The sequence below is a fragment of the Lissotriton vulgaris genome, chromosome 2_1, assembly GCF_964263255.1.
Source record: "Lissotriton vulgaris chromosome 2_1, aLisVul1.2, whole genome shotgun sequence".
NCBI classification, from domain to species: Eukaryota; Metazoa; Chordata; class Amphibia; order Caudata; family Salamandridae; genus Lissotriton; species Lissotriton vulgaris.
In genome coordinates, this window is record NC_141687.1 from 775,634,351 (window position 1) to 775,659,378 (window position 25,028).

Here is a 25,028-nt window from a genome sequence, read left to right on the forward strand (position 1 = left end):
CCTCGCGAAAACCTGGAGAAAAAACCCAACCACTGACAACCTGACCACCCTCAAGGACGCCACCCGCAAACACCACCAATTGATTCGATCCACCAAGAAATCAGCATTCAAGGATCGACTCGACGACAACGCCCACAACAGCAAAGAACTTTTGAACATCGTCAAAGAATTTACCAACCCCACCGCCGGCACCAACGCCATTACTCCCTCCCAAGACCTATGCGACTCTCTATCCTCTTTCTTTCACAACAAAATCGCTGACATACATAACAGCTTTGAAAACCAGTCCGAAGAACAGTCCACTCTTCCCACATCCGAACCAAATCACTCTCATAACCTTTGCGCCTGGAACCCAATCACTACTGAAGACACCATCCGCCTGATGAACTCCATCCACTCAGGTTCTCCAACCGACCCATGTCCCCACCACATCTCCAACAAAGCAGACTCCATCATCGCACCCCATCTCCGCGATGTCATCAACTGTTCCTTCAACTCCGGTACCTTCCCGGAAAGCTGGAAACATGCCGAACTCAGCGCCCTTCTGAAGAAACCCACAGCAGACCCCTCAGAACTTAAGAACTACCGCCCCATCTCACTCCTCCCATTCCCCGCCAAAGTCATAGGGAAAGCCGTCAATAATCAGCTCGCCGCCTTCCTCGAATCCAACAATTCCCTCGACCCCTCACAGTCCGGCTTCCGAGCCAAACACAGCACCGAAACCGCCCTCATCGCAGCCACAGACGACATCCGAACGCTACTGGACCACGGAGAAACAGTTGCCCTCCTCCTACTTGACCTCTCCGCCACCTTCGACACAGTCTGTCATAGCACCCTCATACAACGCCTCAGCAACGTCGGAATACAAGGAAAAGCTTTGGAATGGATCATCTCGCTCCTCGCCGGAATAACCCAGAGAGTCCGCCTCCCCCCATTCAAATCAAAGGCCACCAAAGTCATATGCGGCGTACCACAAGGATCATCTCTGTCCCACCCTCTTCAACGTTTACATGAGCCCCCTCGCATCCATTGCGCGACAACACAACCTCAACATCATCTCTTACGCAGACGACACCCAGCTGATCCTCTCCCTCACCAAAGACCCAAACACCGCCAAAACCAATCTTCATGAAGGAATGAAAGAAGTAGCCGAATGGATGAAGAACAGCCGTTTAAAACTAAACTCCGACAAAACGGAAGTACTCATCTTAGGATCTTCCCCCTCTGCCTGGGACGACTCATGGTGGCCATCGGCCCTGGGTACAGCACCCATACCTACAGATCACGCAAGTAACCTGGGCTTCATCCTAGACTCCTCCCTCTCAATGATCAGACAAGTCAATGTAGTCTCATCTTCATGCTTCAACATCCTACGCATGCTAAAAAAAATCTTCTGTTGGATCCCCACCCAAACAAGAAAGACAGTCACCCACGCACTGGTCACCAGCCGACTGTATTATGGAAATACCCTCTTCGCCGGAACCACAGCCAAACTTCAGAAAAAACTCCAACGCATCCAAAACGCCTCTGCCAGACTCTTACTGAACATCCCCCGTCAAGCTCACATTTCCGGTCACTTGAAGGAACTCCACTGCTCCCCCGTCAGCAACAAAAATAACGTTCTGCCTCCTCACCCACGCACACAAGGCCCTCTACGACCTAGGACCCGAATGCCTCAACACACGACTGTCCTTCTACAAACCCACCCGCCAATTACGATCTTCCAGTCAAGCCCTCGCTGCAATGTCGCGCATCCACAGATCCACCATGGGAGGAAGATCTTTCTCCTATTTAGCGGCCAAGACCTGGAATTCTCTCCCCACTCACCTTCGCCTTACTCAGAACCACCCCTCCTTCAGGCAGCAGCTAAAAACCTGGCTACTCGATAAATAATGCTCCCACCATCCCTCAAGCGCCTTGAGACCCTCTGGGTGGGTAGTGCGCTATACAAATTCTAGAACTTGAACTTGACTGCTCCTGCATAGTAAAGTACACTAATAATTAGATTTCAGTGGGCCCACCAAGCCTCTGGGCCCCGGTGCCACTGCACCTGTGGCACCAACGATAGCTATGCTCTTGAAATGATCCCCTTAAATAGGATTATATTAATATTGCCTGTACAAACTTGATGCATAAGGACTACAGTTAAAGACTGTTCTTCCTGAAGAATTGGCGAAAGGATACCACATACTTTGCTCAGGATGGCAGAATGAAGCTCTTCAAAACTGCTACTGAGAAACTGGATAGATTACTCTAGGGTTGTGGCAGAAGGCTCTGGACTAAATAATTATCTGTCTCTCCATACTGCGTATTGTGTACATATTACTTGTTAAACCAAAGATATATTGGAGAGTTCTTAAAAAAAGAACTTAACCCCTTGCATGCTGCCGCGATTCTGCGCCTGTGCGGCAAAATCTCGAGCCGTCATCAGCACACGAGCACCGTAGTGCATGACGGATGGGGGCCGTCATCAGCATGCAAGGGTTAAGAGGAGCGGGCTATTGTGTAGATCAGAAACCTCAGAATTTCGGCCGGTATTTTCGGCAAAAGGACTTGTTATACAAGCTGCTGACCTCAATAGTTTGTCATTCCTACTTAACTGTATCCTGTTTGGGACGCCAAGCACACTTATGTTCTTGACATCCCTTTAAATAAATAACTTATCTTTGCACATAAGAAAACGCCGGAAAAAGGCAAAACTGTTATGGACATTGCAAAAGGAGTGGATGCTGCAGCGAGAAATGATGATCCACGCATACTAAATGCATGCATGTTGTGACATACACTGAAATAAAAGCAAAAACGTAGAAAACGCCCAAACTCTACAGGAATCTTTAAAAAAACACTCGAAGCAAGCTTTTTGTTTGTTGCTGAACACCATCTTTATGATACAAACCAAGTATATGTTTATTCAGATGCACTTGAGTGGAGCCCCATCTGCCCAGTCGCTTAGGGTGCTGCAGCGAGTACTGACATCAGAAAACATGGTGATACATTATGTAAGATTCAGAACCAATAAAGGCATTCCCAGACTGGAAATTTCCAGACTGAGGCACCTACACAAAGGAGGTACAGAGGGATAAGTTTCGATCATAAGACCTGGTACACACACTCTCTATGCCAAGGTCGTTCTGCCTGCGCCCATCACTGGACTAGTGGGAGCAAGCCTCTATCTAGTGGGAAAGGTATGCGCTAATAAGAACAGTGCATTAATTAGTACAGAAAGGCCCAACCTTTGAGAAAAGGAAAATTACCAAAGCTGCGTCTCACAGAAGCAGAGGAAACTAGTTTCGTTCATGGATCAAAATGGCAGCCAAACATAAAATGGTGCTGTGAATGCTAACTTATGCAGAACAATATATAAACGACACAGCTAAGACATTTTTATTCTAACAGACCCTCCTTTTAGCATTCGTTAACCAATTTTATATGGTGGGTGGAAAATACATAACATTCTTGCAAGCGAAAGAACATCAATACTCAGAACAATCCATATACTCAACATCAGAAATAGAAGCTGCAAGGGATGATGTAGAATCAAAGATGCCCTCATTGATCTGCATCATGTCTTCAAGGTTCTTCTGCAACATGATCGCAGCATAAGTATCATGGACTGATATTTTCTGTTTAGGGGTGAGAACATTTACACAATAGGTGCAACACGCAGGGAGACCATGTATACAGAGGCAACATGTAAACATAATACTAGCAATCACAATCAAAAAGATGAGTATCTTTCAACCCCATGTTGTTAGCTTGTTCCAAAACCGCCCCCTTAGGGTCAAAGTTCCTGTCTCTTGGTGTATGTCAGACAAAAGTCAATGCAATTTTTGTATACATGCATACATGCTGAGGGTGTGGTCAGGTATGTAAACCAAACAACTGCTGCCAATAACGCGACAATCCCCTCCCCGATTTTCCAGGATGACGTCTAACACCATCCTGTTCTGCAAAATTTCTTAGTCTGGAGCTCAGCAGTGATAGTTGTAATGATCGCTGCAGTCGTATTGATAACCCCTTCAACAACTCTTGCTAGCTGGCGAATTTGAAGAATATTAACCATGGGGCCCCAAAAGGGTAGGAGTCCTTTTATGGCATCCTCAAACTTTTGTGCAGTAGTATCTGTCGAATTTATATCCTTTGTGTCAACAACCCTTCTGACTCTGGGCAAGTATGTACTCCTACGCTGCAGCTTATGATCTGTATGATAATTTGACGGGGCAACATACACAGGGAGATGGAGGAAAGAGGGATAACGTCTGCCTGACCATCCCTTCGGAAGCCAGACATGAGCTTGGGATCCACAGACCAGATGATCAGCATTATGGGGTAGGACCAGAGGCGGACTATTAATCGTTCTCAGTCTGTATGTAAAATTGCATTTACTCTCCCCCACCTTTACCTCCCCAGTCCCTTGGACACAGAAACTAGCTGTTGTGTTAACCACGAACACCGGCATCAGTTTGTCCTTAGTAATATTGCAAGCTTGGCTAGATTGAAAATACTCAGAGGTGTTGAACCTGTGGAAATCAGCCATTTACATTTGAAGCCATGTTTCGTACTTCACTCTTTCATATGTGCTCAGACAGGAGTTTGGGGACAATTGACCAAAGGTCCCTTGCCCTGCCGGTTCTACGGGAGTAAACCTATGATAAAAAAACGTATATACTCTACCACAGTGCGAGAATCAGCAGGTGTCCTAACCAGAGTAAAGAGTCGAAAATGGAAGTGCACAGTAACGAACAATTCAATCCAACCTTCACAGCTGCCGATATATGCTAATGGTAGGGAAAACAAATTGTCGCTCCTATGAGTGACTGAAGGGAGCAACCAACAAACCCAGCAATTAGTTGTATTGGACACATTATGAGCTTGATTGAACATTTGTATAAAAATATTATTGGTGTAGGACAACCAATGCGCTGCTTTGTGTGGAGCCAAAGTAATAAAAACGTGCTTGGGGGAAGTGGGCGTTGTACCAACTAAGGAATGTACAGGATATTTCTCCTCTTGAAACAGTTATCCCAAGTATTGTTAGCGTAATCACAACCGTTAATATGTAAATTATTTTACTCTTTCTTGACCAACCCCGCGCTAAACGTGATGCTGCAAATGGCTGTTCCTCCTCCTCAATAGGTCTCGCAAACGGATGCATTATAGAACAAGAAGAGGAATGCAATAAAACTGATAGCACAGGTAGGCTCTACAAAAAGATAAACTACTCCACCAAAGTCAATTCTGGTGCAAACTATTATGGGAGAGTAAAAACCACAATGCAAGATAATTCTGGGCCTTAAACAATCGTCACAACTCTAGCTCATCCAGCTCTGGGACGGCAAACATTCAAGAAGCCGATTGGTCCGCTTTCCTGACGGGCCACTTTAGGTCTCCAGAGGGAACAGTGCCTATATACACATGCGCCCTTAACTTGACGGAAAATAAGCCTGAGTAAGAGCTGGAGCAGGCCCACTGGACGTTTAAACCTCTTCATTGAAGTTCTGCAGACCACCCAAGAAATGGTTACCGAAGCATTGTTATAAGCAAGAACACAGAGCTCCGGGTCCAAATGGTCTACCACAGAACTTGTTTAAATCAAATATACCACTTTGGTCTGGATACCTAACTAACCTTTTTAACTATGCACTAAGAACTTCAACTATACCGGACTCTTGGCGTGGCGCAATAATTCATCCAATCTATAAATCAGGCTCCCACGCCTCTCCAAACAATTATAGACTAATTGCCCTCTTAGACATCGAGGCTAAGCACTATGCAGGTATTCTTTTGAAGGAGCTGAGAACATGGGCAGAGCAGAACAACCTGGTTCCAATGAAACAAACTGGTTTCACCGCCAACTCTGGCACTCCTGACATTGTCCATAATTGTTGACAAAGCATTTTCTGCATCTGGGGCTGTTTTTTGCGGTTTTGTTGATTTTAAAGCCGCCTTCGACCAGGTTACCAGGGCTGTCCTATGGGAAAAGCTAAAAAAAATGGGGGATCCCAGAAAAACTCCTGGAGGAGATTATCCAATTGCAATTGGGCACATGGGTTCAAGTGAAGTTGGGGTCCGGCACACATCTCTCTCTGAAAATCATGACAACTAGAGGCGTCAAACAGGGATGTGTGCTGGCCCCACTTCTTTTTAATCTGTTTATAGCAGACTTGTCAGCTACCCTAAAAGAAACAAACAGTCATCCACCCAAGATGGGAGGTTCGCCAATAAGCAACCTTCTATACGCCGACGACTTGGTTCTTTTCAGTCTTACGAGGGTAGGGCTACAAAGGCTTTTGGACAAACTATACAGCTAGACCACCGTGAATAAATTACAGGTTAATTTAAAGAAAACCCAAGTGGTTACCTTTGGAAGAAAACGCAACGTCTGAGGTGGTTGGTTGTACAATAATATGAGCCTTGCAACAGGAAGTACATATAAATACTTAGGGGTCTATTTTGACTCTGGGGGTAAACAGTGCAATGAGAATTCAGTAAAAGCCATGACCCTACAAGTGACCCTCTCTAAGCTTTCAAAAAATCTGTCTGGCCCAAGTCTATCACCTCTATTGGAAGTTATGAGAGCAAAAATCGGGCCGACTTTGTCGTATGGCATTGAGATTTTCAGGGGTGCACTAAACACCAACTTAAACCAACATGTGACCAAAATCTACAAAAAAGTTCTCCACTTACCTAAAACTGCCTCTGCTGCCCAGATCAGATTAGAACTGGGTTTATTAAATTATGAAGTCTCTAACATCGGCACATACTTAAATCTTTGCCAGAAACTTAGACAAGCAGATACAGGCTCATTAGTCACTGGTTTGGTTAGACATTACCCAGAAAAATCCAGGTGGCTCGTATGGTCGCCTTTTTAAGGATTCCATCCACGAATGTCTGCGGGCGACCTATGGGCCCTCAACCCTAGCACAACCGCATTTAAAACTAGCATTAAGAAATGTCAGAATGAGCTCCCTTATCTATACTACTATTATAAAGAGAACACACACCTTTGAGCCAGGTAAACTCGGGAACCACAGCGCCAATCAAAACACCCAATACATCATTGGAAACGTCAGGGTAAGCAGATGGACATAGGCGATGTACCATAAAAAAATATACCTTAGAAGGGAAAAGTACGCTCTTTCAGAAAGTAGTCCCTTGGAAGTAGCGCCATGTCTGAGGTGGGCGTGTGCGTTAAATGCGTGCTGACATCCCAATCACGGGTCCGCCATGTTAATAAAGTAGTAAAGTGCTCGGAGAGCGGACAGGAGGTGGCCAGAAGCGGGCAGGACAGGAGCGCCGAACCGACAGACTACGGAGTTCTACATGCCAAAAGCGGACAGGAGCGTGGGCAGAAGCGGGTAGGAGCGCCAAACCAACAGCCTCCGGAGTCAGGACAGGAGCGTGGGCAGAAGCAGCCAGGAGCAACTAAACTAACGTGGGCAGAAGCGGCCAGGAGCAAGGAAACGGGGGCAAGGAAACAACACCCTGGGCACGTGATGCTGGTGAGTACGCTCTGCTGCTCTCGCTGCTGGCTGCTCTGCTGCGTGTCTCCTGCAGCGGAGCTGCCCCCAGCCCCCTTCTGCCCCGGACAACCTCGAGCCTCGATTTTGGCACAAGTATAAACAGGTCAGGGGGCTGAAACTTTATAAGAATCGTATGCATTTGCAGGACTCTACTTGAGTTTCTCACCACAATGGTTCGGTAGAAAATAAACAATTTTCAATGGTACTGTTTTAATGACTTTTTGGTTTAAGAACTGTTTGTCTTTATTGGAGAGATTCAGGAATCAGTGTACCGTCTTTATACGCTCATCCCACTAGATGGCAGAAGAGCATCATAAAATGACGTCGCACGAGCATAATCAACAGCGGGCCAGTTCTTCATTAAACGTGTTTGTACCTACTATTACTTTTGCACGGCATGGAGGTTCTTGGGTCACTGCTTTATGCAATATTCCAGTCGCCTTCTTAGGAGCTAAGTAAGATAGTCGTTTTTTTTTTGCACTGCCTCGTTCTTGCCTTTTTAACTATTCATAGTTTAATACGGGTTGTAGTGTGCATGTATTAGGGTGGCCAACAGGCATGGGTGCAAATTCAGGACGGTGAGTGTAAAAATTCAGGACCAAGGGTCAGAATTCTGGACAAAAATTCCAGACAGGAGGACAAAATGCAGTACAACACTTCGGGACAAAAGGTACGTTTTACAGACACATCCGAGGAGGTCGCACAATCGATACTACTATTATAAAGAGAGAACACACTGTCCTGCTGTGGACCTGCCCCCAGCCCCCTTCTGCCCCGGACAACGTCTGGGCGGGCTGCTAGTCATTGATAAAGCCCATTTTGCTAAACGCAGACATGCATGGGCAATTATGAATTCTTACGGGCGGATATCTCCTGCTACCTACCTGTCCTGCACTTACTCCCTGCACCTAAAACTCAGATTTATGGCTATCAGATTGGGTGATTGGCAATTCCTAAAAGATTTCCCCCCTTGGCGTCGCACGTCAGAAGTTTTATTGTGCAGAGGGTGCGGCAAGACGGCTGAAACCTTGGAGCACATGGTTTGTCTTTGCCCCGCCCTTATGTTACAGCGCAGGCGTAAATTGAAAACGGAGTGGAATAGGTTGGGTATTCGGACCTGCAGACAGGCAATTATTGCAGCTCTGAGCCCTGAAAATACAGCTTGAAATATATGCCTTACAACCTATATACGTCAATCATACTGTAATTTTACGCAGTAACCGGAAGGGCCTGTCTATGCCTCTCCCTTTTAAGTAATAGTTCAAATAAACTGCACTCCATTTCTTTGCTGCTAAAACAGTTTTTTATCTGATCGCATTTTATCATAACCCGCTGCTATCGATCTGTTTGCTGCTGTTTTTTTTTTTAACGCATTTCAATATATATTTGCTGAACATCCAACTGCTTTTATAAGCCCAACATTGCTAATTGTTAGTACCACAAACCTTTTCTGTTTTTAATGTTATGTTGACCTTGTTGTCCTGCCCATTGTTTTTTAATCACTCATATGTAATAGAAGCCGCATAATGCGATCTGGAAGATTCTCATTTAATCACTGTTTAGTTGATTTTCCTTTTTTCTCAATAACGTGAATTGATGTTGGAATCATTGAGGTGCTCTTTTTAAGGTTATTTTATATCCAAATAAAGATTGATAGCACAGGTAAGTGTTCCCAGAGTCTGTCGGAGTCTCACTGGTACAGGTTCCTATTGTTCATCAACGTTGGCACTCTTGAGCACAAGCTGTAGAGCTTGCTCAGGCCTAAGCTTTTGATGAATCCCATGTTGTACGTGATGGTGTACCCCTTTCTTGTTCTTGGGAGCACATTCTAATTATCCTGTCCAATGTCAGAACAGTGCACCAATCTCATGACACCCTGAACTAACACTGTTGGTACTATAGCAAAGTACACCCTAACTTACACAGTCTATCCCCGACTAATCAATCTTCTCCTTTGGTGCACTATTCCTCAGCCGAGGACTCAAATTGTACCTGGTGACTCCAGGCACAGAGGGGTCAACAAACATGGCTCGTATTTCTGGAGGGACTGCTGCATTTAGTGTGTCATCATTCTCTGCATCTGTTTGGGTCCACGTTAATTTTGCTTCGCCTAAGGGGGACGAACTGAGGCACCTTTTCAAACTTGGTGTCCCCAACATCATCTGCGACCCATTTGTCTTAGGGCAACGGTAGAGGCATTCGTTTACAAGTGCCATGAATTCCGTTCCTTCTGCTAGGAACCTTGACTGCAGTTCTGATGGCTAGAATGACTTGTCCAAGTCCCTTCCAGCGTGGCTCCAAACTCTTTCCGCTGAAATGTTTTCGCACCAAAATCCAATCACCAGGCTGAATGTTGTGTCCTGGTCCCTCTGGTATTTCAAGCAGAGTCTCCCGGACCTGGTGATGAATAAAAACGCAAATTTTCAGTTAACTGGCACAGGTAGTCTGTCAACAATGGACACTCCATGTCGGAGAACCAACGGGGACGCGGGACACCCCAGACATTTGCCGGGCGTCCAAACTTGACCTCGTACGGAGACGATCCTGTCCAAGAATATGCTATTGTTCTTGTCGACAACAGAGCCAATGGTAAAGCATCTGGCCACTGTAACCCTATTGTCTCCTGTATCTTTGCTAACTTCAGTTTGAGAGTACCATTGTACTTCTCAACCAGACCTGCTGATTGCGGGTGGTTTGCTGCATGGAATTTCTGTTTTATGTGCAAACCATCACAAATTAACTGTATGACTTTGGCATTAAAGTGAGTTCCGTTATCACTCCAGAAGTGAAGCTGAAATGAGGAAAGAAGTCCTTTAGGAGTACCTTTGCAGTCATCATGGCTGTATTGTCTTTAGTAGGGTAAACCTCAACCCATTTACTGAATGCACAGACCACCACCAACATGGACTTCAATTTATTGACCCTGTCCAATTCAATATAGTCTAACTGAAGGACCTCAAAAGGAAAAGTAGGTGGTGCAAATTTACCAGGTACCTTTTCCAGGATTGTGCATCATGCACACCATGCAATACTTCACTAAATGTGCAGCCGTTTTGGAAGTGCAGTCATTCTGCCATACAGGGTGTAACAACTTGCAAATACCCTTAGCACTGGTATGGGCTGGGCCATGGGCCATTGTGACTACTAGAAGAACACATGCATCTGGCAACATCCAGCTTTACTTTCCTTGACTTGTCAATCCAACATTCCTCATCGTTCAGTTGTGCTGTACTTTCTTGCCACACTGCCAATTCATCCACTGTGGCCTCACTATGTATTTCCTACTCATTCTCAAGTGAATCTTCAAACCTTGTGAACTCGGGCACCCACCTAGCCGGACCTGCTACGAACATTCTCTTCAACCTAGTCCGGGCTGTTTCCTTAGCTGTCTGATCTGCAAAAGCGTTTCCTTTATCCACATCGTCCGTAACTTTCCTATGGGTGCTGCACGTCACTACTGCCAATTTCTTAGGGAGTGTCAAAGCGGATAAAAGCCTATAGATAAGAAGACCATGCTGAATCTTTGTCCCAAGGGAAGAAAGGAACCCTCTCTCTGACCAGATTTGCCCAAAATTATGGGGGACTCCAAAGGCATTCTGGCTTTCAATTTAAATATTAACAACCAGTCCCTCACTCAACTCGCAAGCTTGTATTAGGGCAACAAGCTCTGCAGCTTGAACCGACTGATGAGGAGCTTGTGATGTCTCAACTACCGTACGCAGCGTAGTAATAGTGTATGCAACAGTTGTAGTGACATCTGATAATTAAAAACAAGAGCCCTTGACCTATAGTTCCCCTTAAGGGTCAGATAAAGGAACATCAGTCTACCCATGCTTTTGTATCTTGTTCCGTCCGGAAGATGCAATCATGTATGTCAATCTCCTCATTCTCAGAAGGGAAAGGTAGTAACGTGGCTGGGTTCAGAGTGGCACATCTTTTGATCGTGATAAATTGAGCGAAAAGCGTTAGCTCATAACGTGTCAGACGTGCACTGGTGATGTGCTGTGTCTTTGTCTTATTCAAGAGTGTATCCACAACATGGGGTACCATGACTGTGAGGTCAGTATCAAGTATGAGACCAACCAACACTCATTGTGTCATCCACGGCTGCGACCATGACTGCTCTTAGACAGTTCAGAAGCGCTTGTGCGACTAGATTGAGCACAGCAGAGAAATAAGCAAACTGCCGTTGCTTATCTCCAAATTTTTGTTTTAAAACCGCGCGTAACCAGCCATCTCATGGACGTATAACACAAACTGCTTAGCATAGTTCGGGGTGCCGAGTACTGGAGCCGAACAAAGCACAGTTTTCAATTGCTCAAAAGACTACTGACATTCTGGCATCCAGGGCATGGGTTCATGCAAATCTTTTAGTGTTAGAGCAAGCAGGGGTTTGATTAACAGCGAGTAGCTAGGTCTCCACTGCCTGCAATAGGAAGTGATATCAAGAAAGCACGCACATCTTTCTGAGTTTTCAGAACAGGCTTTTTAACAATGGTACTGATGCGCTCAGGGATAAATCTCCTACCCTCCTTCGACAGTAGATGACCTAAGTAGGTGACCTGTCGACAATACTGACATTTGGAAAGGGATAATTTATTGCCATGTTGAGCTAAATGTAACAACAACCTTGTTCTGTATCCGAGGCGATAAGCAAGTCATCGACATACTGAAGCAATACATTACCTGTAGAGAGCGACAAGAATTCCAGCTGACCTTTCAATGCCCTACTATAGATACACAAACTCTCTGTATAACCTTGAAGCGCAACAGAATCTAAAGCTTCTACCAGCTAGGGTGAACCCAAACAGATATCTGCTGTCGGTATGAATGGGAATACTAAAGAACGTGTTTTTCAAATCAATGACAGACAAGTATGTAGCAGAAGAAGGAATCATTGTCCAGAGTTGTAATGTCAGGGACCACTGGAAACTGGGGCATCACTATTTTATTATCTTCCTGCAAGCCAATTACAAAGCGATAAACATCTACCTGCATGATCATCAGTGGAACCCAAAGGTGTCTATTTGAGAAAGGGAAGAATAGGTCTATTACAATCATTAGCAGTTGTCTCCTCAACCACTCCTTTCTCAATCAAGTATTGTATAATTTGCAATAAAGCTCGCTCACCTGCCTGCGGTATTTTATACTGGGGGATGTGAGGTAAAATAGCATTGTCTTTAACTCGATTCGAAAGTGGCAGAATATGTAACAGTCCCACATCTGTGTCACCTGTTGCGCAAAGAGTGGGCGGTACATCTTTAAACTCTGCAGGGAGAGGCGCATCTTTGGACAGGCACTGCGTAGCACGTACAACATCCGGGCCCATTGTCCTTTAAACACCAGCAGTAATCATGGCATGCAATTTTTTCAACAAGTCCAAACCCATCAAGTTTTCGCCACAATTAGACGTCAACAAGAATGATAAATCCACAGTGAAACGACCAATGGTCAACGCAAGGGGTTTTAAAATGGGGCTCACAACCGGTACACCAGAAAAACCTACCAAAATATTATTATGGCCAGACCGAGCCGCCCCTGGGACCAAGGATCGAGAAATAGAACTGTTCTTCACACCTGTATCCACCAAAAATTCCTTAGCCAAATTATGCACATCCACTCTAACATACGGACCAGGTTGATCTACATGTATCGGAACTGGTCCCTCACTCTGTCCCTGGCTGTCCTAACTGTAAGACATTCCTGTCACCTCAGTTGTATCATAATCATCATGGTTGTACTGTCCTCCCCGGGTGTCATCAAAATAATTTTGATCAGAGCGACCCTGTGGGGCCACAGCATTCTGAGCCCTGTCCTGGCCACAAGCTCAACAACCTTGTCCACGAAAACCTCGTCCTCTCGGGACAGCCACCTTCTACAATAGCACATGACACTTGCTACACCAGTGTCCCCCCTATTTACAGTACGGGCACTGATTCTGCTCTAACGGCGTGTTATTTGTAGCCCTGCTAGTGTGTGGAAGCTGTTGGGCCGAACCTCCACGTCCCCCCCCCCTGTAATCCTGCTGCAACAACAAGTTTGTCTTCAAATCCTTGTGCTTCTTCTCCGTCCTCTCCTTATCCTCATTTTCTCTGTGCTCATAATACTGTGCCATATACAGAATAACGGAAGGGGAAGAGCTGGACCAGGTGCTCTTGGAAGCCTGTAATCGGGTCGCAATCTCAGGAAGCAAATTTGAAACAAATCTATTAACAAACAATCGAACACCACCTTCAATCGACAAATCCTGTCCACTATAGTTTAGAAACACTTCTTCAAACCGAGTGAAAAAGTCAGACAAACTCATCTTTCTTCTGGCGACAAGCCGATAACTTGTCCCAATCAACTTTTCTCTGTGGGATAAAAGAATGCACATCTGTAATCGCAGGTACCACCCAATTCTGCAGCATGATCCTGTGTGTGTACCTGTCTCCAAATATCAACCGGAACTATTAAGCCAAAGAACATTTCAATATACGCATGTGTCATCACTGTAGAAGAGGCAGCTTCAGTCAACTCTTTATAATATGTCGGATTCTTTCTAGGATCAGGTAGCTGAGTCTTAAGAGACAAGACTTCACTCATTTTCCACGAAGTATAAACCCATTGTTCTTGGAAGCAGGCCGCTTCCCCTGGTCTTTTAACAACATTATGATGATCCCTTAGCTCTGGTATTTCAGGATGCAGGATAGGATGAACCTCCCGCATTGGAAACTGAGATTACCAGGGTGGTACCCCTCTCAAATAGTCTACCCAGATAAGCAACCAACGTCGCAACATTACCAAAAACCTGACCAGGCGCCATATAAGTAACCTATACATGATTCTTAATATCATATATAATTTGGGGTTCTGCATCGTTGAAACACTTCTCCCAAAGACCAATTAAGGTAGCCGACATAGGCTTAAGGGCATGGTGTTGTACAAAAGGCTCATAATCTTTCATCATGCTCCACACATCTTCCACACCATAAATGGGATTCCGAAACCACTGGGCATCCTGATTAGCCACTACCCTTTTTTCATCTCCCACATCAGATCGGACTAACGTCCGCCCTATACGTTCCTTAAATTTCGTCCAGTCCCTTATCTCTAAACCACGTACTGGTGTACCACTACTGTGATATTGGGGAGTGGAAGAACACAGTGGGGGTGATAACATGGGTAGTAGGCACTAACTTCGCTGCTGGCTGTGAAGTGGGTGTAAGAGCTGGCGAAAGAGACACCAAAGCAATCGGTGTTGCAGGACTACTAACAGTCATAGTTGCCACACACGGCGAGGACAAATGAAGGACAGGAGGTGCCGTGGCTAAGGCAGTCTGATCAACACTAACAGAAGCAGAAACAGCAGAGGGAGAAGAACTGGTTAGCTGAGTCTGGGAGGGAAGAGCAGGATATATCCTCTGCAGGGCATATGGGGGGAGGGGTCGAGTATCTGACAATTATTCCACAAACTTATAATTTTCTTCTTGGGCTACATAAGATTTTTCAATATTCAATGGAAACCTCCTATCTTCACGTCTATTCCTGTTTCTCTCCATCGTGTGCTACAGCTTTCTGAGGCAATGTTTGCATTCTTCTCTTCCGGGCCTCTTTCTCTGCTTTAATTTGCCTCTGTTTAGCCTCCTTTTGCCACGTTCGAAGGGAATCGAACACAGACTGCCTACTTCTTTTCGCAAACAGCTTCTCATGTAAAAACCCAATTTTTTGTTCATAGAGTACTAAACATAATGGGGCAATTCATTCATTCATTAGTACAGCAAGCCCCAACCTTGGAGAAAAGGAAAATGACCAAAGCTGCTTCTCGCAGAGGCAGAGAGCAATTCGTTTTGTTAATGGATCAAAATGGTGGCCAAACATAAAATGGTGCTGCGGATGCTAACTTATGCAGAACAATATATAAATGACACATCTAAGACCTTTTTATTCTAGCACGTGTACATAAAGTTGACGTGCTGCACATGTCAGGAAAAATGTCCTTTCCATATTTGTACAATGTGTCTGATACAGTAGCGGATAAACAGCACTGCAGAGAATAGTAAGTGCTGGTGTACTGAGATCTGTCTTTGTACCTAGTGCTGAAGGGGTGAAGTGTGGCCGCGTTAGCTGTCTTTCCTGCTTTTTGCAGGCTGTTTAGTGGCAGAACAGAACCACACACTGGGTTTCTTTGACCTTGTATGGGAAGGCCAAGTTGCTGATGAGTCTCCCACCTTTTCATTGTACATGTAAAACATACACACTGGTTGTCTTGTGGCATGTCAGCTGCTACAAACCGAAATCTTGGAATGAGTACACTAATGGTGACTGTATACATTGGAGGAGGCAGGCAGTCTCACTGCTAGTCTCTGTTTTGTAAGACATAATAAACATAACTAGGAGGCAGGCCTTCAATGTAGGCAAACGTGGTTTAGAACCCCTTGGTGCTGGCTAACTGCAGTGCATCAGATATTGATGGGGATACAGGAATATAGCCAGTCTCCATACCTGATCTCCTAGTGAAGCGTTAGTGACTGATCGAAATATGTACATCTGTCCCCAGGGCTAGCAAGCAAAAGTGTAGCAGTAAGACCTTACATGAGTATTTGTGGTCATTATCAGAACATAATGTATTAGTATTTGGTTCCACAGTGTGGAAGGAAGGACCTCGCCTTTTACTCTCACAATTATATCCGATCACTGGCACAACAAGGCCACTATACAGTGTGATCACTGTTGTGATGTAGCAGTTAATAAGCTCTATAATAGCTACTGTTCTAATCTGTTCACTCCATCCTTTCGAAGAACCCTTCCCAATATTGAACTGGAAGACTACACTTTTCCATGTCCTTTTGGCTCCCAGACAAGGTTACTTAGAAGTACCATGAACGCCTCTATGTCACTTGGGACAGCTATGGCCTATTCCATGATCAATGATCTTTGAGTCTTTTGCTGCTTTTTAAATCAATAATTTTCACTCTCTACCACGTGATTTTCACTAATATTCGTAAAGAGTGAATAGTCCTGCTCACATATGGGATCCCTGAAAACGCAGAGGGGAACAAAAATGAAATAAAGCAAAGCAACATGCTTATGTAAAGACAACCTTTGCTTTCTGTTTTTATCTTTTCAACAAATGGGCAACACAAAATATAGAATAAACGCTTAGCTGGCATACTCGGTTTCTTTTTCCCTTTTAAGGAGAGAAGAAAGGAAAATCTCATAAGTAAGCAGTCTACCAGAAAGAAAAACTAAAACTGCATTATCGCTTTGAGGCAGCCAGCGAACTACGACAATCCCAGTCTTCAGCACATTAACCGTCACCTAATACTAATTTATGGCTCTAAGAGAAGGATCAGTGAAGACAGGACTTGGCCCTTTCACGTCTTTAATTCATCTTTAGCCCACAGATATTTTGGGGTGTCTCATTTTGTGCGTGATTCTACTTCTCCTACCCCTTACAGTACATGGATAATCTTTTTACATATGTGTTGTGTGTAAACTCAATTTCGCCGAGTTCTTAGTGGTGAATTCACAATGATTTCTTATTCTGGGAACGTTTCAGAGGAGAAAATGTGTTTTCTTATCTCTGCAGATCTAAAAATACAGGAGAGAAAATGTAACTGCCTTTGGTGGACTGAGATCTGTGGCCGTAAAGAGATGTATGATTTCATCATGAGTGGAAGAGTTAGTGCAGTGAATGGACTTGGCGGAGCTATGCTCTAAATAAGTCTCTCTGACCCTCCCTCCGAGCTTGCCCAATCCCATATTCCTTTCCAGAGCCCTAACAATTGGGAAAAATCACACAATATTAAGGAATTTTCCACCACAACAATGGTGGTAGACCCTCAATGTCAAGAATAGCATGCAAGTGACAAAAAGTGCTTTGTCAGATCTCCGAGGAGGCCAGGTGTATCCTGGAGGTTTGTTTGATAAGCCAGCTATTGACACAGAACACTCCTGCTAGATTGCACAATGGTCTAGTTTCAAAAGACCTATTGTGGGCTTACCACAAACTTACTGGTGCTTTCATCCCATGCATTGCATGCCATTGGTTGGCTTTTTTTGTCATTTACTTGTCTGCTTATTCAACGTTTTTTTTGTTTTTCCCTCCCTTCAAGCATAGCTCTTTACCATCCTCTTGAATGGCGGACAAGTGTTTTCCTCTGCCCACTTTAAAGAAACCATTTTTTTTTGGTTAAACGCTCCCATTAGTTTGTGATTTGCTGCGCTCTCCCCCTTCCCTCCCTGTGGTTGGTCTCCTCGTTGTGGCGGCTCTCTTTCACCTGTGTACTTGCCCTTCATCCCATGTCTGTGTCGTTCTCTCCCTCTTGCCCCTAGCCCACTGCCGTTTGCTTACGCCCAACTTGATTCCATCACACACTCTTCTTTTGCGCCACCACCCTGCTGTTCTGTTACTAAATATATATTTGTGTGTATGTGTATATATATATATATATATATATATATATATATATATATATGTGTGTGTGACAATCACCGCCTTCATAGATACTGCTGACTGGCTTCAGATTTTTCTCCCTGCTGAGTCTAGTTTCTTAATTTCGTCATCAGGTGGGCTTGGAGGCGGGCACAGGAGATCACTTGGCTGTTACACAAAGGCCTGGTCTGCTTGCAGATCTACTGTAATAAAGAGGTGGTCTTGCTGATCTGGTTTATTCTACTTGCTGAAGAGAAGGCACCGCTTCAACCATAGCTGACAAAATAAAAGTTGTATAGTTGTATCAAGTGGGCCTTTTGACCAAATTTAGCCTGGGTCTTCAACTTCGTTGGTGAAACATAAAAAATTCAATAAAGTCCGTGTCGGTGGCATTTGTATAGGAACTAAGGTTCGTCTTTATGCAGTCTGTTGATATTTCTGTAAGTGGTGGAAGTTGAGGATGTAGTAGTTCTGCGAATATGAGCAGGCAGAGCGCCCAGTCGTCTTGGGTACCTCGGTCAGCAACAAAGTGAGATGCTATACTGCAATTTGATTGAGGGGTGTTGTCTCCTTGGTGTACCAGAGTGCTCTGTTGTAACGTGCTCACCTTGGTGGGGTAAGTTCAAGCCATGGTGGAGGTATGACAAGTTTCCAGTGTACCAGTGTTTCTAATTGTGGATCAGCTAGAACAGTTGGTGGTAGAGGCTAGGGGATTGTAGTAGGTGGTAGTGGTGAGAATGTAGCCTTAGGTGACACATTTTCGGACCACTAAGATGACCTTGGCAAAGGTAGTTGAAATCGGTACTACCAGGGATGTGACTCCTGTGGTGTATGAGTAAGCCCCACCATACTCAGAATTTGGCATGTTTTGCACACTTATGTCTTTCAATTTCTTCAGCCAAGAGCGACGAGGAAGCATGTGGTTCCTGAAAGTCTTCTGTATGCATCTCTTACACACCAATTGTTCAGGGTATGGGGCAAGACGCATGATGAGCCTGAGACACCCAGACTCCTTCAGACACTGCTTGTACACGGCTCTGGGCCGACGGACTATAACAATGCTATACAATTCAATCCAGCAGGACGGCATGGTCCCTCTTACAGCGCTCAGGGCTTACTGGGATGGTGCACTCTTGACAGCGTTAACTGGCAAACAATGATGCAATGTTTGGGTATCCCAAAAACTATCTTCGTAAACACTAGGCTCAAATAAACACAAATTCAGTTTTCTTCATCATACATATCTCAACCCCAAAAGACTTGCACGGATGTACCCTGGCTCATCGAACCTTTGTCCCCACTGTTGCTGTTGGTGGTGTACTGGGCTGCTGTAACAGACACACTTGCAGCAAGGCAATCGCCCTGGATGGCTGCACTTTTTGTTGAGAATCACCTCATGAATGGCAAACCGTAAGACCCTAAATAAGTTCTGGATCTGGCAAGGGCGACAGCTAAGCGGAGGATAGCCATATTCTGGAAATCGTTCTTGACCTCTCCTGCTTCAACATGGCTTTCTAGCCTGGGTGGTGCCCTCTCAGCTGAAATTGAGATCTCCCAGGGGAATATACTAGGCCGCCCGCTCACACCCAACCCCCACAATTGGAAGGCATACCTTAAGGCAATTGAGACGAAACTAACAGGTACTCCTAGATGACTGCTGGATTTGCAGTGTGTTTCCGCACCAGTGGAAATAGGCTGATAACATGAGTTACTCTGAACTACCCAGTCACACTCTTCACCCCCACACCTCCTAACTTAACCCTCCCACTCAAGACCTAATCGCAATTTGTAAATGCTCTGGCGCTCTTACACCACATTGTCACCCCATCCGTACATGCATAGCAAAGGTCTGTAACAACCCACTCGGAAAATGTTGGATACATGATGTGCACTAGGACCCTCAGCCTCCTTTAGTTGTTTGGAATATTTCTTGCTGTGCACCTCAGTGAAAATAATTTCTGCTCCAGGTGGCTTCCTTTATCGACTGTGTGGTGTAGCATTATAGACTGCTGTTACTGTATTTAAGCTCCCTTCACTGCTGCCACAAAGTTATATACTGTACAGTTGCTACACATAATTGTATATTCCCACTGCAATTGGAGTTCCGTATGGGGGGCTGTAGGTTGTGGTTGATATTGCCTAGAATCTGTTGGTTTGTTTGCAGTTTCTTAATTTAAAAAGCAGTAAATGCAAAAAAAAAAGATCAACTTGTACACCGCAGCTCACTTGCTCGCTCTGGGTATCTCGGGTTGTTGGAAAACCTACAACCCTATGTATCCCCACAACCAGAAGGGTCTGGCGGACGTAATGGTATATTACTTGATGATAAAAAAAGTTTGCTGAAAACTTCAAAAGTGGACCTTTTTTTCTACTCCTTTTCAGTATTTTTTTATTTCAACAGTTAGTTTCTTATATAAAACCTTGCTATATCTACACATATAACCCTTGCTGAATTCAGAAGTTTTGAAAGCACAAAAAAAGGAAAATTGGGCTACCTCTTTGAACAAGCATTTGCAATGCAATAGGTCTTGCATTAGTAAAAGTTTGAGTTTTTGGCATAGCAAATATTAATGCAACATTACTAGCTCGAATTTTGTTAATGTAGACCTATAGAGTGTAGTGTGGTACAGTGAAGTGGTGTAGTATAGTATAGAGTAGAGGACATTGTTATAGAGTGTAGTAGAGTTGAGTAGTTTAGCGTGGAGTGGAATGGTGTCGAGTTGAGTAAAGTGGAGGAAAGTTTATATAGTGGGATTGTGTGTGCTTGTATCATGATAAAATATAGTAATATTATGTAGGAATGAACGTATGAGAAATATACGTTGGTGGTTCTACATTTGCTGTACCAATTTATTTATGTGTTTTGTTGTGCAAGGTGACTTTACTTGTAACTGCTTGTTTAGTTGCCTGTTTGGGCTTTAAGCAGTGCATATAAAACCACCTTCACGTTCATTTCCCAGTGTATTGGATCAGTGTATCTGGTTTATGTGTTTGTACCAGCATCCCAAAATAGACTGGTTAAATATAAAGCCCATGATTGCAACTAGTGGCGCTGGGTAAGATACTGCACTATTTGATATGCTGGCTTCAGGATCATGCACTACAACAGACTATTTGGAACTAGTGGTATTATGCTACTTGTTTAATTTATTTTGCCTGAGTACTGTGGTAATCTACTTTGAATTTGATTGTTACCCGCCCTCATTTTGTAAATTATTACCCCCAATCTGTGAAATCCTGGAACATCCCTTTATCTGACTGTCAAGTGACTAAGGTTGCCTTCTAATTTTGAGCACCTGGGATGAACTATTGCTGACTCTTCCGATGAAAAGACAAAACACAGTAACAAAGGTCAGTCAGAGCGCGCTGTCCTTGCTCCCTTCTCAGCTCACATCCAACCATGCAGCCAGGCTGCAGAGCTGGGACTGCTGCGTGGAAACTGCCCACATAAAGATGTTGCTTTTTCCAAATTGAGGAATGGAGGGGAGGGGAGGGGAGTGGAGAAGGGAGAGGTGAGGAGCGAGGAGCCTGGAGAGGCCGCCAGAGGACTGTGTCTTACAGGCTGGGTCCTCGTACTGCCAATGACAGGAGTCAGAGGGTGGAAACTGTGGGCTGCACCAAGAGCTGGGAAAGCTGAGGGAGGAACGGAGAGGCATTGGGAGGAACACGGACTGCTCGCAGCCCTCCCTCACAGCACTGAGCCCTCGCGGGCAGCAGACACACACCACTGAGTGTATTGGACCACCGGGTGACAATCACAGACCGGGATGTAGAAACACTGTCCGCAGCTCACGCGCACTCTACAGAGACTTCACAGTAGCAAAAACATCCCTCGGTGAATGTACAGGGGGCGGCTGTGCCTAAAGCCCTCACTGCCTGCTCCCTGTGAGCCGTCACTCTGAGGGAGCAAATGTTCCTCAGTGAGTGCATAAGAGCACGGACTGTGCGTAGGGCCCTCACTGCCTGCTCCCTGTGAGCCGTCACTCTGAGGGAGCAAATGTTCCTCAGTGAGTGCATAGGAGCACGGGCTGCGCCTAGGGCACTCAATGACTGCTACTCGCAAACCCTCATTCTGCAGAAGCCTTGCGGGCAGCAAACATCCCTTGGTGAGTGTAGGGCACTTAATGACTGCTACCTATGAGTTGTCACTCACTGACCCTTCATAAAAACGCAGTCTGTCCGCACTCTTTAGCTAGGCATGCAGATAGGACAGCAAGTGCCCGTCACTGAGTGCACAGCAAGGCAGGGTGTTAACAGGGCCCTCACTGTCTGCTGCGAACTGTATGTTTCTATGCAGAGTCCTCACGACCCCCCCCCCCCCTTCACCGCCCTCCACTGAGTGGATAGCAGAGCAGGGTGTGTATAGCGCCCTCACAGTCTGCGCATGAAATCATAGCCGCCACTGACCGCAAATAAATTCAAATTGAGCGTTTAGCTGCATAGTGCACGCGCCCACCGGCGATTGCACAGAGCAGTAAATAAGGAGTTAAAATGATGCTATGGGACCGGTCCATGCATGCTCCGATCTCAGGCGAGTAACGCTCTAAAGCAAAAATCCAACGCTGCTGGTTAGCGGCTACGTTGGTGCCTCAATAATCCAGGCTTGATGTTTCACGTTTCAAGAAACTGGGCCGCACACAAACAAGTTGCTATTTTAGTTACTCAACAGTGAAACAAACTGTCAGGTGTACCAAGAATGTACTTTGCGATTGCACGTTCATGAATGTTTGGGCACATGTATATTCAAGTTTAAGGCTGGGGGATGTTGTGAAACTGCGAAAGATAGTTTCTATGTTCCTTTTTGTTGTTTTGCTCGTATCCTTGCTCTGTAAGTGTGGCAGATAGGCGATGTGTGTTATACACAATTTTACAGTTTCACTGTAAGGAAGAGTATTGCGGTAGACAGTTTAAAAACTTAGCAAGATCCAAAGGAAGCGAGTGGTGCGCGTGAGCAGCCCACCTCTTTCCTTCTTTTATTTAGTTGCTTCCCTGTGAAATGGATCCAAAAAATGAAGTCTGCGAGTGGTGCGCACGCCACAACGAGATATGTGCACGATAATTGAAACCACATGGCAGCAGTGCAGGTAACCAACACCAATAGGGCATGGGCGGAGCAATGCGCCCGCCTTTGGCCAATTGCATGCTGTCTTTGATAATAGCATGGGCCAAAAGGAAAAGCACACGCATGAGCGTGTGCGATTCCTAGATCCGTTTTGAAACCCTTTACAAGAGGTCTCTCACTGCACACTGCAACGATAGGCACGAGACTTAAAAATGCCAAAACGTGGTTAAAAAAACACAAAGGTTTTTCAATTGAGCTCTTCAAGTTCCTGAAAGTTGGGAAGATGGTGACTTTAGCACCGCAAATCTTTTGTTGATGCCATTTTTAGGAGATAAAAGGCACTTTTTTCAGGCACACCTTTTTCCTACTTTTCCCCTAACCTTGAGTACCTTAAGAATCCCTGGGATGTTGGAAAAAAAGTATACAGATTTGGCGTTAATACCTTATGTGGAAAAAAAAGTATGCAGGCCTAAGGATAAACCACGCCAAATAGCCAAAATGGGCTCCGCACTGGGAGGGAAAAGCAATGAAGGGGTTATGGTTTATGATATAAGGTTTGATAAATTGTCCTTAATGTTAGGTCAAAAAACAAGAGCTGCCTTAACATACCCTAGGCCTCTAATGTGCCCTTTGTGTATGCATGCCAACACATATCCCACCACTTCAGTCCTGCAGAAATTGCTGGGTTGAGTCAAAATATTTTCTTGTGTTATCATTAAGTATTTGTCACAATGCCGAACATATGCCATTGTTTTATTAGCGATTGGGAAGAGCCCTTGCTATGCCTGGAGGCATATACTATTCTGCTGCCATTCACATTTGTGTTAAGTTGACTTAGTTGGTTAAGGATAGCTATCTTCATCAGCAACTCTCATGACAACAGTTGCTTAATTATTTAGGAAGTGAGCCATATAACTATGCCCTCTAGTAAAGGTTTCCTTGCTGTAAGAGGCAAAAACAGAACACGCCTGCCATATAATACTCTCCTCCACACCCAATAATTTTGTCTTCCCCCTTGCTGGTTTCCGATACCTCCTTTACAATTTCTTGCAGATCATAACATTTAATTGGAACCTGGTGAAGGCTATCGCTGCTATTTTCCAAATAGGATCCCATTCTTGCTAAAACTATCCTGGTGTCATTGTGCTTTGTTCATTGCTAGTTTAACGATGGTATGCCCATGGTCGTCAAAATTATCTTAAATGTGATGGATAGCAGTTCAAATTATGTTTGGTGCTGCCTAGACCTTTAATAGATGCTAAGAAACATAGTTGTGCTTACTTTGATTTGGTCCTGCCACATCTGTGTCTCATCTCATAGTATATAATAAATCTTATATATTTGATTACTTAGTCTAACAGTGTTAATACATTTTAGTCTCCCCTTGCCAGCCAAGTATCCTATTTTTCACGTAACCGCTCTGCCTACATGCGCTAGTAATGTCCTAAGAGCAGTAGTGAATTAGTCATTTCTGACCAAAGCATAACAAAGGGTAAAAATCGGCATGTGCAAGGTGATGGATTACTTGATATAACCACTGTCCCATATGATTGACAGTCTTCTATCCAATTCCTACCATTGAATTTCAACTTAAAAGCATGTGATATCTAGAATCTTTCTAGCATTGACTTGTTAACAATATCTGCTAGCTTTGACATCACTGTTTCTCCCTAAATTCCCATATTACCAGCAGTTACAATTCTGCCAATAATCTGATCCTGCAGACCAAATCCTCCTGTTTTCCTTTGGTATTTTAAAAATTCTTTACAGACCTCTGCAAATACTCTTGATTTCGGGGTCCTCTCCATGCGAAATAAAATTCTTCATTACAGTTTCAAAAGGAATTAGTAATCCTGGCAAGACATTAATCTCCTCTGCTTCTGACCTTCCCACTGAAGGAAGAGACCATTTCTGCAAATCCATATCCGTTCACATTACAACTTCAGTTTATTTGCCCATGATGAGTGAATGATAAATTAACTTTGGCACGGGTGAGTCTTTCTAGTTCTTTCCCCACTTCCTAGTG

The 25,028-nt window shown here is 44.6% G+C and overlaps 1 protein-coding gene across 4 annotated transcripts in view; it reads left to right on the forward strand.

Annotated features, from left to right (window-relative positions):
- Nucleotides 1-25,028, forward strand: part of HAT1 (histone acetyltransferase 1) — a 490,786-nt gene that overhangs the window by 199,257 nt on the left and 266,501 nt on the right. The window lies entirely within an intron of this gene.